The 17,002-nt window shown below is 38.2% G+C and overlaps 1 protein-coding gene and 1 pseudogene across 3 annotated transcripts in view; one reads left to right on the forward strand and one right to left on the reverse strand.

The window, feature by feature from the left end:
• PLS1 (plastin 1) overlaps positions 1-17,002 on the reverse strand; it is a 96,838-nt gene that overhangs the window by 54,591 nt on the left and 25,245 nt on the right. The window contains exon 1 of one of the 3 annotated variants that reach the window (XM_073899067.1): positions 12,283-12,433. The exons of the other annotated variants lie outside the window; for them this stretch is intronic. The gene's annotated coding sequence lies outside the window, so the exon portion shown is untranslated. Of the gene's footprint in view, positions 1-12,282; positions 12,434-17,002 lie in introns of those variants that run through there. 3 annotated transcript variants of the gene reach the window in all.
• Positions 8,272-8,668, forward strand: LOC112830973 (transcription factor BTF3 pseudogene; annotated as a pseudogene).

The following is a 17,002-nucleotide window of genomic DNA, read 5'->3' on the forward strand; positions in this document are numbered from 1 at the left end:
AAAGGTAATAGATTTTCTGTAATCAAAAAATTTAAATTCATTCATTCATTCAGCCAATATGTACTGAGGACCAGCTATGCTTTTAGCCCAATGCTAAACACTTGAGAAGAGCATCAGGACATTTACTATCCGGTCTGGGCATTCCAAGAGCTTACAAACTAGTTGGGGGGGGGATGTATGAGAAACACAAATAGAAAGTTAAATAACAACGTTAATATTATGTGTGTAATCAATAAAATTCAGGAAAAAATGTTAAAAGATGTTAAAATGATGTTGAGATCATTTTTTTTTAAAGATTTTATTTATCTGACAGAGAGAGACACAGCGAGAGAGGGAATACAAGCAGTGGGAGTGGGAGAGGGAGAAGCAGGCTTCTCGCCGAGCAGGGAGCCCGATGCAGGACTCAATCCCAGGACCCTGGGATCATGACCTGAGCCAAAGGCAGACGCTTAACAACTGAGCCACCCAGGCGCCCCAAGATCATTTTTAAGATGTTATAAGAGGTGTCACAGGGTAGATGGTGCAGTCTGGACACAAAGAATTAAAAAGAGGAGAGAGAGGCTTCTATATACCCAAGTGATCCAGAAAGTGTTCCATGGAGGAGTGGGAACTGGGGAGAGACAGGTGATCTCATGTATAATGGGGTAAAATAGCTCATTAGTGACTAACTGTTTTACAATCCCTCACCATATACCCTCCACCATTCTACTACTAAGCCAGGTGGATTTGAAGGGGATTCAGGATCTTTTTTTTTTTTTTTTAAGATTTTATTTTTAAGTAACCTCTACACCCAAGGTAGAGCTTGAACTCACATTCTGAGATCAAGGGTTGCATGCTCTACCAACTGAGCCAGCAAGGAACCCTCAGGATTCAGGATCTTAATGAAGGGACACCACATGGGCTACAGACCAACTGGGAATTCAGACACTTCTGCAGATATCAGCAGGGAGGGACACCCATGCCCGGGACTACACAGGAACCTAAGTCTCACCAGAAGCCAGTGTCAGAGAAACAACAGTCCTGAACTAAACTCTCTACCCTCAAACCTGTGCCACAACATGATGAAATTTCTGAAAGCTTAAATACCACCAGGAAGAAGACAACTGAATTCAGCCTTAAATGACTGTTTTACCCTGTATGACTAGAAAAGTCTTCCACTATATGGGTACTAATAATAGAAACTATGCTGTTGTAGAAAAATAAAGATATTTTTATATACACCTAAATTTTGAGGCCTGAGAGTTCATCCTTGCTACAGAGGTTTAAAAAATCAAACCTATTCAACAAAGCAGGAAAGAATATCTCATGGGAAAAAAAGTCTCTCCAAAAAATGGTGTTGGGAAAATTGGACAGCAACATGCAAAGAAAGAAACTGGACCACTTTCTTATACCATACACAAAAATAAACTCCAAATGGATTAAAGACCTAAACAGGAGGCCTAAAAGCATAAAAATCCTAAGTAGTAACTTCTCTGACATCAGCCATAGCAACATTTTTCTAGATAGGTCCTCTGAAGCAAGGGAAACAAAAACAAAAATAAACTACTGGGACTACATCAAAATAAAAATCTTCTGCACAGTGAAGGAAACAATCAACAAAACTAAAAGGCAACCTACTGAATGAGAGAAGATAACTGCAAATAACATATCCGATAAGAGGTTAGTAAGAACCGACAGAACTCAACAATCAAAAAAACAAATAATCCAATTTAAAAAATGGGCAGAAGACACGAACAGACATTTCTCCAAAGAAGGGAGAACCAGGTGGCCAACAGACATATGGGAAGATGCTCAACATCATTCATCAGCAGGAAAATGCAAATCAAAACTACCTCACACCTGTCACAATGGCTAAAGTCAAAACCACAAAGAAAAGCAAGTGTTGGCAGGGATGTGGAGAAAAAGGAATACTCACACACTGTTGGTAGGAATGCAAACTGTGGGAAACAGTATGGAGAGTCCTCAAAAAGTTAAAAATAGAACTACCCTACAATCCAGTAATCAGCTACTGGGTATTTACCCCCAAAACACAAAAACACTAACTCAAACGGACACATGCAGCCCTATGTTTATTGCAGCATTATTTACAATAGCCAAGATATGGAAGCAACCCCAAGTACCCACTGATACATGAACGCATAAAGGAGATGTGGTGTGTGTATGTGTGTGTGTAATGTAATATTCACCCATAAAAAAGAATAAAATGTTGCCATTTGCAACAACATGGATGAGCTAGAGAGTATAATGCTAAGCAAAATAAGTCAGAGAGAGGCCCCTGGGTGGCTCAGTCAAGTGTCTGCCTTTGGCTTGGGTTATGATCCCAGGGTCCTGGGATCGAGCCCCACATCGGGCTCCCTGCTCAGCGGGAAGCCTGCTTCTCCCTCTCCCACTCCCCCCTGCTTGTGTTCTTTCTCTCACTGTCTGTCTCTCTGTCAAAAAATAAAATCTTTAAAAAAAAATAAAGTGTAGTTTCTTCAAGGCAACATTTAGCTGGGTCTTGTGTTGTCACCCAATCCGAACTATCTCTGCTTTTTAACTGGGGTGTTTAGACCATTAACTATTTATTTATTTATTTCCATTGACCTTTTAATGTGATCATTGATATGGTTAGGTTTAAGTCTCTCATTTTGCTCTTTGTCCCACCTGTTCTTTGTTTCCTTTCTTCCTCCTTTTTCTGCTTTTGGATTACTCAAATAATACTTATAATTCCATTTTTTCTCCTTTCTTGGCTCAACTCTGTTATCTGAGTGGTTGCTTTAGGGTTTGTACTCATCGCAGCTTATCTTCAAGTGGTATGACACCATTCCATGTAGAGTATAAGGATGCTAACAGTGGTATACTTCCATTTCCCCCCCAGTCCTTTATGCTATTTTTGTCATACATTTTACAAGCCCCATACTACATTTTACTCTTTCTTTAAATAATTCTCTATCACAAATACATCATAAGAAAAGATCTCTTACAGTTTACCTATACATACAGTACCATTTCTGGTGCTCTTCCTTTATATAGATCTGTATTTCCATAAGCTATTATTTTCTTTCTGCCTGAAGGTCTTCCTATAACATTTCTTATAATGGGGCTCTGCTGAGGATGAATTTTTCCACTTGTTACATGTCTGAAAGGTCTTTATTTCATCTTTATTTTTGAAAGATATTTTTGTTGGGCGTAGAATTCCAGGTTGACAGTTTTCCTTTCAGTATTTTAATGATGTTCCTCTCTTATGCACATTTCCAACAAGAAATTTACATTATCTTTATCTTTCTTCCTCTGTAATTATGTAAATGGTCTCTCTCTTGGTTTAAGATTTTATCCTTAAAGATAAGATCCTTTATTCTGGCTTTAAGCAATTTAATTACAGTGTGACTTGATGCAGTTTTCTTCATGGATCTTTTGCTTTAGTTAATTGAGTTTGTTGTATCTGTAGGCTTATAATTTCATCAAATTTGGGAAAATTTTTAAAGATTTTTATTTATTCATTTGAGAGAGAGAGAGAGCACAAGCAGGGGGAGCGGCAGAGGGAGAGGGAGAAGCAGGCTCCCCACGGAGTAAGGAGCCCAACTCCAGGCTTGATCCCAGGACCCTGAGATCATGACCCAAGCTGAAGGCAGTTGCCCAACCTATTGAGCCACCCAGGCACCCCAAATTTGGAAAAATTTTAACCATGATTCTTCAAATATTTTTTTCTGTTCCCCCTCCTCCTTAGGGACTCTAAGTACATGGATATTAGGTCACTTGAAGTCCCACAGTGATCCCACAGATCACTGATATTTTTAATTTTTTGTAATTTCTTTTCTCTTTTTCATTTTGGATAGTTTCTATTGCTATGTTTTCAAGATCACTATTCTTTTCTTCTACAATGTCTAAGCTGCCCTTAAGACCATCCAGTGTATTGTTTATCTGGCATGTTATAGTTTTTATCTCTAGAAGTTCAGTACAAGTCTTTTAAAGTATTTCCAATGTCTCCACTTAACTCTTTCAAGCATTTGGAATATAGTTGTAATGATTGTTTCAGTGTCATTATCTGATTATTCTAGTATCTGTGTCAGGTCTGGGTCATTTTTGGTTGACAGACTTTCCCCTATCATTATGGGTCATATTTTCTTGCTTTGCTCATGTATTTCATGCTCAGTATAAAAATCTAAAACAACTGCAGTACTTGGGAGGACTGGACTATTTTACCTTACAAATACTCATGTATACTTATATACCTAGATACATGTATGATTTTTTAAATGGGGTTATGCCATAGATTTTAAACATTATTTTAATAGCTACATATAATGGGAAAGGCAAATGAAAACAATGACCCAACATCTTAAACCACAGTGCTCTCCAGAGTGGTGTATATCTGAAAGAGGTGAAGATATGCATACTCTATGATACACAATTCTACTTCTAGAAATTTATTCCAGAGAAACTCTTATACAAATATACCAAAATAAAGGTAAAAGCACCCCATTGTTAATAGTATCAAGAAATTTGGGGTGCCAGGGAGGCTTAGCCAGTTAAGTGTCTGCCTTTGGCTCAGGTCATGATCCCAGGGTCCTGGGATCAAGCCCCACATCAGGCTCCCTGCTCAGAGGGGAGCCTGCTTCTCCCTCTCCCCACTCGTGCTCTCTCTTGCTATCTCTCTCTCAAATAAATACAATCTTTTTAAAAATAGTATCAAAAAATTGGAAACCACCTGAATTCCTCCATCAGGTGACTAGATAATTACAGAATATTCACTTAGTGAAATACTATACAACAGTTAAAATGAAGTTGATATTGGTTTTAACATGAGGAATATATGTTAAATGAGGAAAAGTATACAGCAGATATCATTTGTGAAAATTTTTAAAGCATTTAAAATAGTACTTTATATTATTAATGGAAAAATATAGAAAGATGGGTGGGAAAAATAATTAACATGCCAACTTCAGGACTGTTAGCAAGGTAAAGGATTAAAATGGGGAAGAGCCTTCAGTCATCTCTCTAATGTTTTACTCCTTACAGAAAACAAAGAGCTGATGCATAAAATAAATGGCAAATTGCTGATATTTCTTAAATCTGGGTAGAGAAAATGTGTGTATGTTGTATTATTCTCACTATTCTTTTGCATGCTTTTTTATAACTAAAAATATGAAAGTAAACAGAGAATGTTACATGGATATTAGGTCCCTTGAAGAATATTACATTAGGGCATATCCTATAACTGTATATAGCAGTCCTTCTCTCCATCATGCATTTTACTTAATCATCCTCTTCGACTGGTTTTAGAAAATACAGCAGAAAATCTGTTTTTAAAGAAAATTATGTAGCAACTCCCCTAAGTTAACATTTCAGTTTGTGAATATATAGAAAAAGCTGAAGTGTGTCAGGCTTTGTTCTTTGACTTAATAAAGAGCACCTAGAATGAAAGGCTAAATGATGAATGGGGTCTAAAATAGACCAGTCCAGACAGAGGTATACATAAACCTAGAATAGTATAATTTTTTAAGTTCATAATACTAATTATATGAAGAGAATCTACTATGTGCCAGGCACTTTATATAAATTATCTCTATCTTTTTTTATTTTTAACTAATTTCTATACCCAATGTGGGGCTCAAACTCACAACCCCGAGATCAAGAGTCACACACTCCACTGACTGAGCCAGCCAGGCACCCCAAATTATTTCTAATTCTTAAGACAAGCCCCAAAAGTAGAAGTATATCTATTTTTACGGATAAAGACACTCAAGCTCAATAAGATTAAGTAACTCGCCCAATACCATTCAGCTAGGAAGCAGTAGAGTCATACAATTCAAACAAGAGTGTTAAGGTCCACGTTTCCACTACTCCAAATGAGGCTGGGCCCAGGAAAGTACCGGGATCTGTGACAAGGCAATTTAATCATTCTGCTTACAGAGTTAGACTGACACTTACCCAACATTTGCAATCTTTGAAAATCTTAATTTCAGTATCTTAAAATAACATTATTTTATTTGTGTGTCTTCATGGGAGTCTGTTTATTCAGTTAATGTAAGCGTCTCAGGGCAAACACACTAGACATTTCCTTCTTAGCTAATAATAATGGCCTAAATTTTGTGAAAGCAAAAATAAATTTGAAACTGATTCTTCATAGTGGGCTAAAACCAAAGACCAAGGAAAACTACCATGACATTGTACGGAATAGGTGCCATTATCAAGATAAAGAAGTCTCACATTTAAGTGCTAATTTACTTATTTATTTATTTAGATTTTTTGAGAGAGAGTAGGGCAGGCAGAGAGAATCTCAAGCAGACTCCCCACTGAGTGGGGAGCCTGACATGGGGCTCCATTTCACAACCCTGAGATCATGACCTGAGCCCAAACCTAGAGTCATATACTTAACTGACTGCACCACCCGCATACCCCTGTGCTTTCTAATTTATAAAGCACTTTCACATATCTTATCACATTTGACCCACATTAATCCATTAAGTTGTACTGAAAATAATAATTTTATAATAATAATTATAATAATATAATAATTTTCTATGTAATAGTATTTTCTGTTTCCCTATATTATTTTACTCCCATTTTACAAATAAGGAAACAGACTCCAAGAAATCAACCTACATAGCCTAGGTCACCTGATGCTGAGTGTCAAAGCTGGTACTGCTTTCAGTGTGCTTGAGTCCCAGTTCAATAAACCTCACTGACTCTTGAACGTCCAAGAGCAATGAAGACATGAAATAGGATGTCAGGGCAACCAAGGAATCAACTTTCCACACGATATTCAAGGAAGAGATCTGAGCCTCTTTTATATAGACATTGAAATTAGAAGACTTAGTGTAGAGGTTTACAAAACAGTTCTATAGGTGGTTCTTTTTACTTTTTTTTAATTCTAATTTAACCCCAAATTCTCCCTTTTTTCTAATAAGTAAATATTTACTTATTACATTCAATAAGAATTATCACTCATAAGTAAGATAATGCCATGAGTACATAATTAGTAGGAAATACAGCATGGCATTTTCAAGGTTATGGTATTAAGCATTGCTAAAAATACTGATTGCATAGTAAGGTCACAAAATGCTATGGAGAACTGAAAACATACAAAAGTGATGAAAATCAGGTTAGAAAGTAAACATAAATTAAGATGAATAGTTTATATTTGAAATGCCCAGGTGTTCCCTGTGGCACTGATTCTTTTTTTTTTTTTTTTAAAGATTTTATTTATTTTTTGACAGAGAGAGAGAACACAAGCAGGGGGAGTGGGAGAGGGAGAAGCAAGCTGCCCGCTTAGCAGAGAGCCCGATGTGGGGCTCAATCCCAGGACCCTGGGATCAATGACCCAAGCCGAAGGCAGAGGCTTAACCGACTGAGCCACCCAGGCACCCCCCTGTGGCACTGATTCTTAAAGGTCTTTTGATATTTAGCCTTTTTTGATCAAAAGCTATGGGCACTGCACCCAGAAAAATGCACACAGATCTGAACTTCATATATATTTTCAGAAAGTCTGTAGATGTACATCTCATCCTCAAGCCCATTCATGCACCTCCAAGAGGCCTACAGGCTCCAGGTTAAGAACTCCAACCCCAGATTTTCCCAAAAAGTTCCCTTAGGAAGAAAACATTTTAGAATAATTTCTTAGATAATATGTTCTCCACAGCTTCAACATTTTCAGTGAAAAACAAGAAGTGAATCATCAAGGCTTGCTGGTATAAAATTGAACAATAAATAACTGTGCCTCATGAAAGGCAAACATGCACACATATAACCATGATTCACGTCTACTGATAAAAGTGTACAGACAGCTATATGGGAGGAAAAAAGAGGAAGCAAATATGGGTCTAACAAAGATTTTCCTGAGGAGATAATGTTTAAGCTGAGTGGGCCTTGAAGAGTAAGGATTAAAGTTGTGTTTGGGAACCACATATATCTCTAAAATCTTGACTTAAAAAGCATATCCTAATATGTCATTCGTATTTCTGAAAATTATTCCTTATACAACTTCCAAGCAGTGAGAGTTATTTATGAGAATGAGTTGACAGGCATGTACAAATAAATAAATAGGATAAAAATCCCAGATTAAAAAAAAACCTTAAAAGTCATCCAGTCCTCTCTAGCTGCCAACTTGCGTCCCTGCGTGTGTGCACCTAATCTCAGCTGGTCGCCCGAGACCCCCTGAGCACCAACGCTATTCCCCCGTGCGGTCCCATTTCCGCTCCAACAAGATGAAAGAAACTATCATGAACCAGGAGAAACTGCCAAACTGCAAGCACAAGTGCGCACTGGTGGGAAAGGAACTGCTCGCCGAAGAAGAAGGTGGTTCATAGAACAGCTAGAGCAGATGATAAAAACTTCAGTTCTCCTTAAAGAAGTTGGGGTAAACAATATCTCTGGTATTGAAGAAGTGAATATGTTCACAAACCAAGGAACAGTGATGCGCTCTAACAACCCCAAAGTTCAGGCGTCGCTGGCAGCGAACACTTTCACCATTCCAGGCCATGGTGAGACAAAGCAGCTGACAGAAATGCTACCCAGGATCTTAAACCAACTCGGTGCAGACAGTCTGACTAGTTGAAGATGACGAGCTGAAGCTCTGCCCAAACAATCTGTGGATGGAAAAGCACCACTTGCTACCGGAGAGAATGATGATGAAGTTCCAGATCTTGTGGAGAATTTTGATGAAGCGTCCAAGAATGAAGCAAACTGAATTGAGTCAAGTTCTGAAGAAGATAAAACTTGAAGAAGTTACTGGGAGCTACTACTTTATATTATGACTGCTTTTTAAAATTTTCTTCATAGATCTGATAAAATCTAGATCTCTAATATTTTTAAGCCCCAGCCCCTTGGACACTGCAGCTCTTTTCAGTTTTTGCTTACACACAATTCATTCTTTGCAGCTAATTAAGCTGAAGAAGACTGGGAATAAAGTTTGAAACAAGATTAATTAAAAAAAAAAAAAAGTCATCCAGTCCTGGGGCACCTGGGTGGCTCAGTCAGTTAGGTATCTGACTTCAGCTCAGGTCACGATCTTGGGGTTCTAGGATCGGGCCCCACATCGGGCTCCCCACTCAGCAGAGAGTCGGCTTGTCCCTCTCCCTTTGCCCCTCCCCCTGCTCGTGCTCACTCTCTAATAAATAAAATCTTTTAAAAAATAAAAAAAGTCATCCAGTCCAACCCCCTCTATAGATGAAAAGACTGAGGCCACACCATACTCCTCAAAAGATACCAAGGACAAAGGTCTCCACCAGAGGGTAGGAAGTGAACACTAGGAAGCAGTATTAAGGAACAAAATTAGATTTACAAATATTTAACATACTTATTTTCACTAGCATCCTAACTTGGTCTTTACAATAGAGGATCCCATGTCACAAACAGTTCAAGAGACACCCCAAGAGAGGAGTGGATATTCCACAAAGCAGAAGCTGGACAGTGGGCCATCACTCCTTTGACCACTTCCAGTATTTCTGACATCCTGAACTTTATGTATGCCTGAGTGGCATAACTTAGCTGACAGCAAGCCTATCTTCACTAAATGGGCAAGTAGCTTTAAATGATGCTTACACAGAAACTGGGTACTGAAAATACACTAATCAGACAAGCCTACGAAAATGGAGGAGCAGATACCTCTACTCCTAATGAGTCTCCACCAGCTACATTAGAAAATAAAACAGAGAGACGAACCATGAGAGACGATGGACTCTGAGAAACAAACTGAGGGTTCTAGAGGGGAGGGGAGTGGGGGGATGGGTTAGCCTGGTGATGGGTATTAAAGAGGGCACGTTCCGCGTGGAGCACTGGTTGTTATGCACAAACAATGAATCATGGAACACTACATCAAAAACTAATGATGTAAGGTATAGTGATTAACATAACGTAATAAAAAAAAGGCTATAAAAAAAAAAACAGGCGAACGTGACAAGTTGGACAAATGATCCAGAATTATCAAGACTACATAAAATACAGTTTTACACCATCACTGACAATAAACAGTACCCTGTGTGTAAATTGTACCATGAGATATTAGTTATTACAAATATTATTCCTTGGAAGTAGTGTATACAGAAAACGTTTTTATTGATGAGAGCAGAACAATGAAAAAAACCTGGAGGTCACTGTTCCAAGGACAAAGAGCTCAATGTCCAGCCTCTACTGGAATAGGTAAAGGTAGAGTTCTTCCCACCCTTTGCTACTTCTGGTTCATGACAGCATCTCTTCTATCCTGTAAGACTGAAAACTGGGTTGGAAATATTTGAAAGGAAAGAAACAGAAGGAATCTTTCTAAAAGGCTCAATTCTAATAAAAGGGTATAGGTCAGAAAAGGCCAGTAAATGTTTATAATTCTTAAGCAATTCAGGCCCAGACACAACGAGTGTTAGAGATTAAAATCAGCCCCTAGAAAAAAACAGGCAGCAAAGCACTCAGTGGACTATATTCAGGAGTTCAGGATGCATGCTTGCAGTGCATACCTAACCCCAAGTGCTACTCCACTCTCCACAGGCTCCTGCTCCTAGGATCCTTAGCAATTGGGCCTTTTAAAGCACTGAATGCAAGTCAGTGTGAACTTGGACTTTTTCAATGGCTAGATAAGGCCACACCATACTAACATCTGTAGCTATGCAAAGTAACATAATAAGGGTAACCAAATATCATGCTTTGGGTGGTAAGCTGATCTAAACTAAGGATCATAAAGGAATGGTATCCCCCTCCTCTACAAGAACACAATTGAGTATTTGGCTGCTTCATTATGAAAGGACTAGCACAAGGGCAGAGCCTTTGTTAGACTCCGGGCATAATACAGGAAAGGGAATTCTGGCTCCTTATTAGAAAGCCATGAAGGGCTTAAGAACTATGTGAAATTTGTCCACGGCACTCACTTTCCAGAGTTCATTGGTCATGATGTGTTTGTTTCTCTCAGAAGAGCCACAGATGCATACAAATAAATTTAAATGGTTGACTGCTTCACAAACCTGAGCAGATTGTCTTAAATTACTATGGAGGTTTGAGAGCTCAGGTCACTGCGCAAAGGAAACATACTTAACTTTTCAGAAGCTGGCCCCTTTTAAGAAAACTCCAGAGTTTTTAATTCTTTGGCACTAAGAGCTGTGCAAACTGCCAGCAGTATCAGTATCCAACTTTCCCCGACATGCATCATTCAAGACCTTCTCAGCTTTACATGGGCTGGGAACTGCTCATTTTCTGTTTTACTAAGAAAAGAGCTCAAGGGAGGCTGCCACAGTTTCCAAGACTGTGTAGGGGAAAGATCTATGGTTCTCCAGTCAATTTCAGAAACCATTAAGAATGTTCACAGTGAAACACAACATGCTTATCTGTATACTACATAAGGAAATTTCCTGAAAGCCCTCCACTTCTTCCCAAATTCAGTGCAGTGCTGGGGTCGGGGGCGGGGGGAGAAAGTTTTTAAACAAGAGCACTATCTCCAAGTACATTCTGGTACTTAAAAATGTAGAAGAGCAAAAATAATGATAAAGAATTTATTTCAATTAAGATATTTTCTTCAGACTCCAGATGGTTGGATACTTTCTTAACAGGTCCCAATACTGGCAACATCTTCTATTACCATTTGTTTTACATAGCTGTGAAATTCCTTTAGAAAAAAGAAAAGTCTTGCTTATCCATGATCAAACCATAGACTGGAAGAGCTGTTTCATTAGACTAAAAGAATCAAGCTTCAAAGCAATTATACATATCCATTCTAGAGGACACAGAGTGTATGTTGTCGCATTAGCATGTTCCTAAGAATTTATATACATTTCTAAAGGAAAAATTAAAGTCAAATAAAAAATTATGAATTGAATTTTTTAATCCAACCCCGAGTAAACCAAAACAGCCCGCTTTTTTACCTAGCTAGTATTGCTTAAGGAAGAAATAGTTTTCAAAACAGAAAAATTGGGGCACCTGGGTGGCTCATTCGGTTAAGTGTCTGCCTCCGTCTCAGGTCATGATCCCAGGGTCCTGGGATCAAGACTCACACTGGGTTCCTTGCTCAGCAGGGAGTTTGCTTCTCCCTCTCTCTCTGCCACTCCCCCTACTTGTGCTCTCCCCTTCTCTCTCTGACAAATAAATTTTTTAAAATAAAAAAAAACAGAAAAATTAAAAGAGAATTAAGAACTATGTGACCCTCACACCATGGTTATTATTTGCATTGATTAAGCAAAGCCACCTAGAATCCCAAAGCAAGAATGCACTAAAACAAAACAAAACATGAGGGGGTTTATCTCAATTTAACAAAAATATGAAAAAAGCAGTTCTAGAAACTGAGGCCTGATTATTGCTATTAACATAAGGGGAAATTTTGCATACCTGTTTCTGTTGGTCTTATCACCTGAGATTTGGAGGTCCAAGAAAACAACTCAGAAGATTTAAAATTCAGTGTAAGATGTGTCTATCCTCAGGTGATCCTCCGCCAAAGTCGGTGTTTGACCAAAGAAAGTAAGCAAGGCCAAACTGAAGTATTCTGCCTACTAAGATTTTAATCTCAAAAGAGTTTGGCCTCAAGTAGAAAGGCCAATTTGCAACATGGGTGTGGTTTGGAACTATAAAAAAATCAAGAGGCAAAAATGTAGATGATATCACCATTTGTTTGATTATGACTGTGGCTTAAATTATACCTGGAGTTTCACTTTAGTGTTTAGATTCCACTCAGGCAGGTCTTCCTATGGAATGTGACTGTCCTATGAGAGGTCTTATGTTATTTTTATACATATTCCTTTGCCACTTTAAATTTTGAAATGGCAACTTTGTTTTCACCATATGAACAATCATTAAACAATTAATTATACATTGAGATTCCTGGAAATCACTAGGAAATTGTGCTGAACTTAAAAACAAAATAAAAAATTAAAAAAATAAAAAAACAAACCCTACATCCTACTGAATTTTGTTTTTTTTACAGTCACTTAATTTTAAGGAAATGTATAAAATTACCTTTGAATAGTAACTGGAAACATTATATAGAATCATATAGTGTTAAAGCTAGAATGTGCCTCAAAGGTGATAGTCCAATTCTACTTTTTAAGTGTGGCAGGAAAAGGTTCACTTATAAAATCCATAATCCATTTTCACTGAATGGTTAATTCTCTGAAGAGGAAGTATGAAACACTTTTTATGATGCCTCCATAAAAGTAAAGAATGGCTATTATAAAACTGCTTCACAAAGTGAAAGAAAAAGTAAAGGGTTTGTATGGTACCAGCCAGTTAAAAAAAAAAAAAGTACGTAACGTATGATTACATTTATATCAAATTCTAGAAAATGCAAACTAATCTACGGAGACAGAAATCAGATGAATGGTTGCCTAGAATAGGGGTGGAAGGAGGGACAGACTGCAAAGGGACATGAAGAAACTGGGGGGTAATGAAAATATTCTGTATCTTGATTGTGGTGATGATTTTGTGAGTGTGTACAGCTAATCAAAACATACCAAACTGTCTGCTCTAAATGGTCAAGGTTTATTATTCTACCGCAATGATTGTTAAAAATACACTGATGGTGATTAACATAACAAAATAAAATTTAAAAAAATACACTGACATATATTTAAAAGGCACCTGTATTGAAGAAACTTATTCTTGCTCTATATGGCCACAGTATGGCAAAACTAGGATCATTAGGCCAAAATGCCAGAAAATTTCTGCATCGATAATAAAGAAATATATACTGTCCCAATGGTCCAGAGTCAACCTGGGCTCCCTTGGGAATACTAAAGTTCTCTCCACTGGGCATGCTCCAATATAAGCTCAAAGTACATTTTGGGGGTGCAACGTTGTCTTTAGGGATTCCTACACAGAAAGTTGCATGAGGTGACCACTAATGATTCTTGCATCAAAAAATTACATTATTTCAGGGCGGACCATTTACAGATGTTTGTGACCCTGCTGTGTGGAATCCTGCTAACTTCTTGACTAAAACAGGGATTTGCTGTGTCTGATTTCCCCCAAGGACTTCACAGGAAAAGTCAATTATCTGCCCAATGCATCCTTTGGGGAGAAGGGTAGGGGAGTATGTAAGAAATATTTTACGAGGGACGCCCGGGTGGCTCAGATGGTTAAGCGTCCGCCTTCGGCTCAGGTCATGATCCCAGGGTTCCGGGATCAAGTCCTGCATTGGGCTCCCTGCTAGGCGGGGAACCTGCTTTTCTCTCTCTCTCTCTCTCTCTCTCTCTCTGCCTCTGCCCCTCTTTCTCTCTCTCTCTTTGACTCTCATGAATAAATAAAACATTTAAAAAAATTTTATGATACAAATAAAACTGGTTTTCAACTTTTTCTACAGGTTTTTAATAAAACTTCAGGTTGACTAAGTAATTTCCAGGTCTATTTGCTTTCTGAATTTTGAAGTTTAATTGGTGTTTTTTCCTTTTCATTTTCCCCATCGTTGCCGGTTTTTACCATCAGAAATTCCTTTCCCACTTTTTTTAAAATTTAATTTCAACCATAAGAGACGATGGACTCTGAAAAACAAACTGAGGGTTCTAGAGGGGAGGGGCGTGGGGGGATGGGTTAGCCTGGTGATGAGTATTAAACAGGGCACGTTCTGCGTGGAGCACTAGGTGTTATGCACAAACAATGAATCATGGAACACTACACCAAAACAAATGATGTAATATATGGTGATTAACATAATAAAAATTTTTTAAAAATTTTAATTTCAAGTTAGTTAACATACACTGCAGCACTGGTTTCAGGAGGAGAATCCAGTGACCCATCACCCACATACAACACCCCGTGTTCATCCCAACAAGTGCCCTCCTTAATACCCAGCACCCTTTTAGCCCATCCCCCACCTACCTCCCCTCCAGCAACTGTTTGTTCTCTATAGTTAAGAGTCTCTTATGGTTTGCCTCCCTCTCTGTTATCTTACTTTATTTTTCCTTCCCTTCCCCTATGTTCATCTGTTTTGTTTCTTAAATTCCACATGAGTGAAATCATGATATTTGTCTTTCTCTGACTTATTTCACTTGGCATAATACCCTCTACTTTGTGGCAAATGGCAAGATTTCATTCTTTTTGATCACTGAGTAATATTCCATTGTGTGTGTGTACATGTATATATGTATATATAAATGCACGCCACATCTTCTTTCTCCATTCATTGGTCGATGGGCATTTGGACTCTTTCCATAATGTGGCTATTGCTGATAGTGCTGCTATAAACATCAGGGTCCATGTGCCCCTTCAAATCAGCATTTTTTATCCTTTGGATAATTATCTAGTAGTGCAATTGCTGGGTCATAGGGTAGCTCTATTTTTAACTTTTTGAGGAACCTCCATACTGTTTTCCAGAGTGGCTGCACCAGCTTGCATTCCCACCAAGAGTGTAGGAGGGTTCCCCTTTCTCTGCATCCTTGCCAACATCTGTTGTTTCCTGTGTGGTTAATTTTAGCCATTCTGACTGGTGTGAGGTGATATCGCATCATAGTTTTGATTTATATTTCCGTGATGAGTGATGTTGAGCATCTTTTCATGTGTCTGTTAGCCATCTGGATGTCTTTGGAAAAATGTCTATTCATGTCTTCTACACATTTTTAGCTGGATTATTTGTTTTTTCTTTTCGGTGTTGAGTTTGATAAGTTCTTTGTAGATTTTGGATACTAGCCCTTTAACCGATATGTCATTTGCAAATATGTTCTCCCATTCTGTCAGTTTTAGTTTTGTTTCCTTCACTGTGCAGCAGCTTTTTACCTTGATGAAGTCCTAAAAGTTCATTTTTGCTTTTTGTTTCCCTTGAGACATATCTAGTAAGAAGCTGCTGCAGTCGGGGCCAAAGAGGTCGCTGCCTGTGTTCTCCTCTAGGATTTTGATGGATTCCTGTCTTACATTTAGGTCTTTCTTTCAACCATTCTGATTTTATTTTTGTGGATGGTGTAAGAAAGTGGTCCAGTTTCATTCTTCTGCATGCAGCTGTTCCATTTTTGCAACACCATTTGTTGAAGAGACTGTCTTTTTTCTCCTTTCTTGCTTTGTCAGAGATTAGCTGACCATACAGTTGAGAGTCCATTTCTAGGTTCTCTAGTCTGTTCCATTGATCTATGTGTCTGTTTTTGTGCCAGTACCATACTGTCTTGATGATTACAGCTTTGTAATACAGCTTGAAGTCTGGAATCGTGATACCTCCCACTTTGCTTTTCTTTTTCAATATTACTTTCACTATTTGGGGTCTTTTCTGGTTCCATATAAATTTTAGAATCATTTGGTCTAGTTCTATGAAAAAATGCTGGTGGTATTTTGATAGGGATTGCCCAATGCATCCTTTTTAAAAAATGGATCCTGTGTGTCTATTTTCTGATTTTTGAAAAGTAACATGCAAAGTGGAAAATATTTAGAAAATAAGAAAATTTAAATCGCTCTCAAGTACACCATTCAGAAACAACCAGAGAGCCAATGTTATGAATTTCTAGTCTCTCTTCTACACACGTGCATGAATATATTTTTTTCACAAAGATCTTTCAATATATAGTTTTACTTAGTATTGCAAGAAATTTCCCCTATCATTAAGCATTTTCTGAAAACGTGCCTTTAATGCTTCATTAACAGTCCACATTATGACCACAGCATGATTTATTTAAGCATCCATATTGGTAACTAAGGTGGTTTCCAATGTTTTACTTTTAGAAATAATGCTTCCACGTCCTTGAACACAGAAAATGGACAATGGATAGCCCTGAATTCAGCTTCTCTAAAATTTTATCCACTCCATTTTGCTTATTTTTTTTTAAAGATTTTATTTATTTGACAGAGAGAGAGTTAGCAAGAGCAGGAACACAAGCAGGAGTGTGGGAGTGGGAGAAGCAGGCCTCCCGCCGAGCAGGGAGCCCGACGTGGGGCTCGATCCCAGGACCCTGGGATCATGACCTGAGCCAAAGGCAGACACTTAACCACTGAGCCACCCAGGAGCCCCATATCCACTCCATTTTGTTACAAGCAATTTCACTTTCCACTCTTCCGGGAAGTGCTGTGGTAGACAATTAAAATGTGCAGTATGGTGGCTGCCACCTTTGCTGACAAGAGTTTTTTCTTGAGTACCTAC

The sequence above is a fragment of the Callorhinus ursinus genome, unplaced genomic scaffold (assembly GCF_003265705.2).
Source record: "Callorhinus ursinus isolate GAN/ISIS: 27379988/994484 unplaced genomic scaffold, GSC_fseal_2.0 scaffold1, whole genome shotgun sequence".
NCBI classification, from domain to species: Eukaryota; Metazoa; Chordata; class Mammalia; order Carnivora; family Otariidae; genus Callorhinus; species Callorhinus ursinus.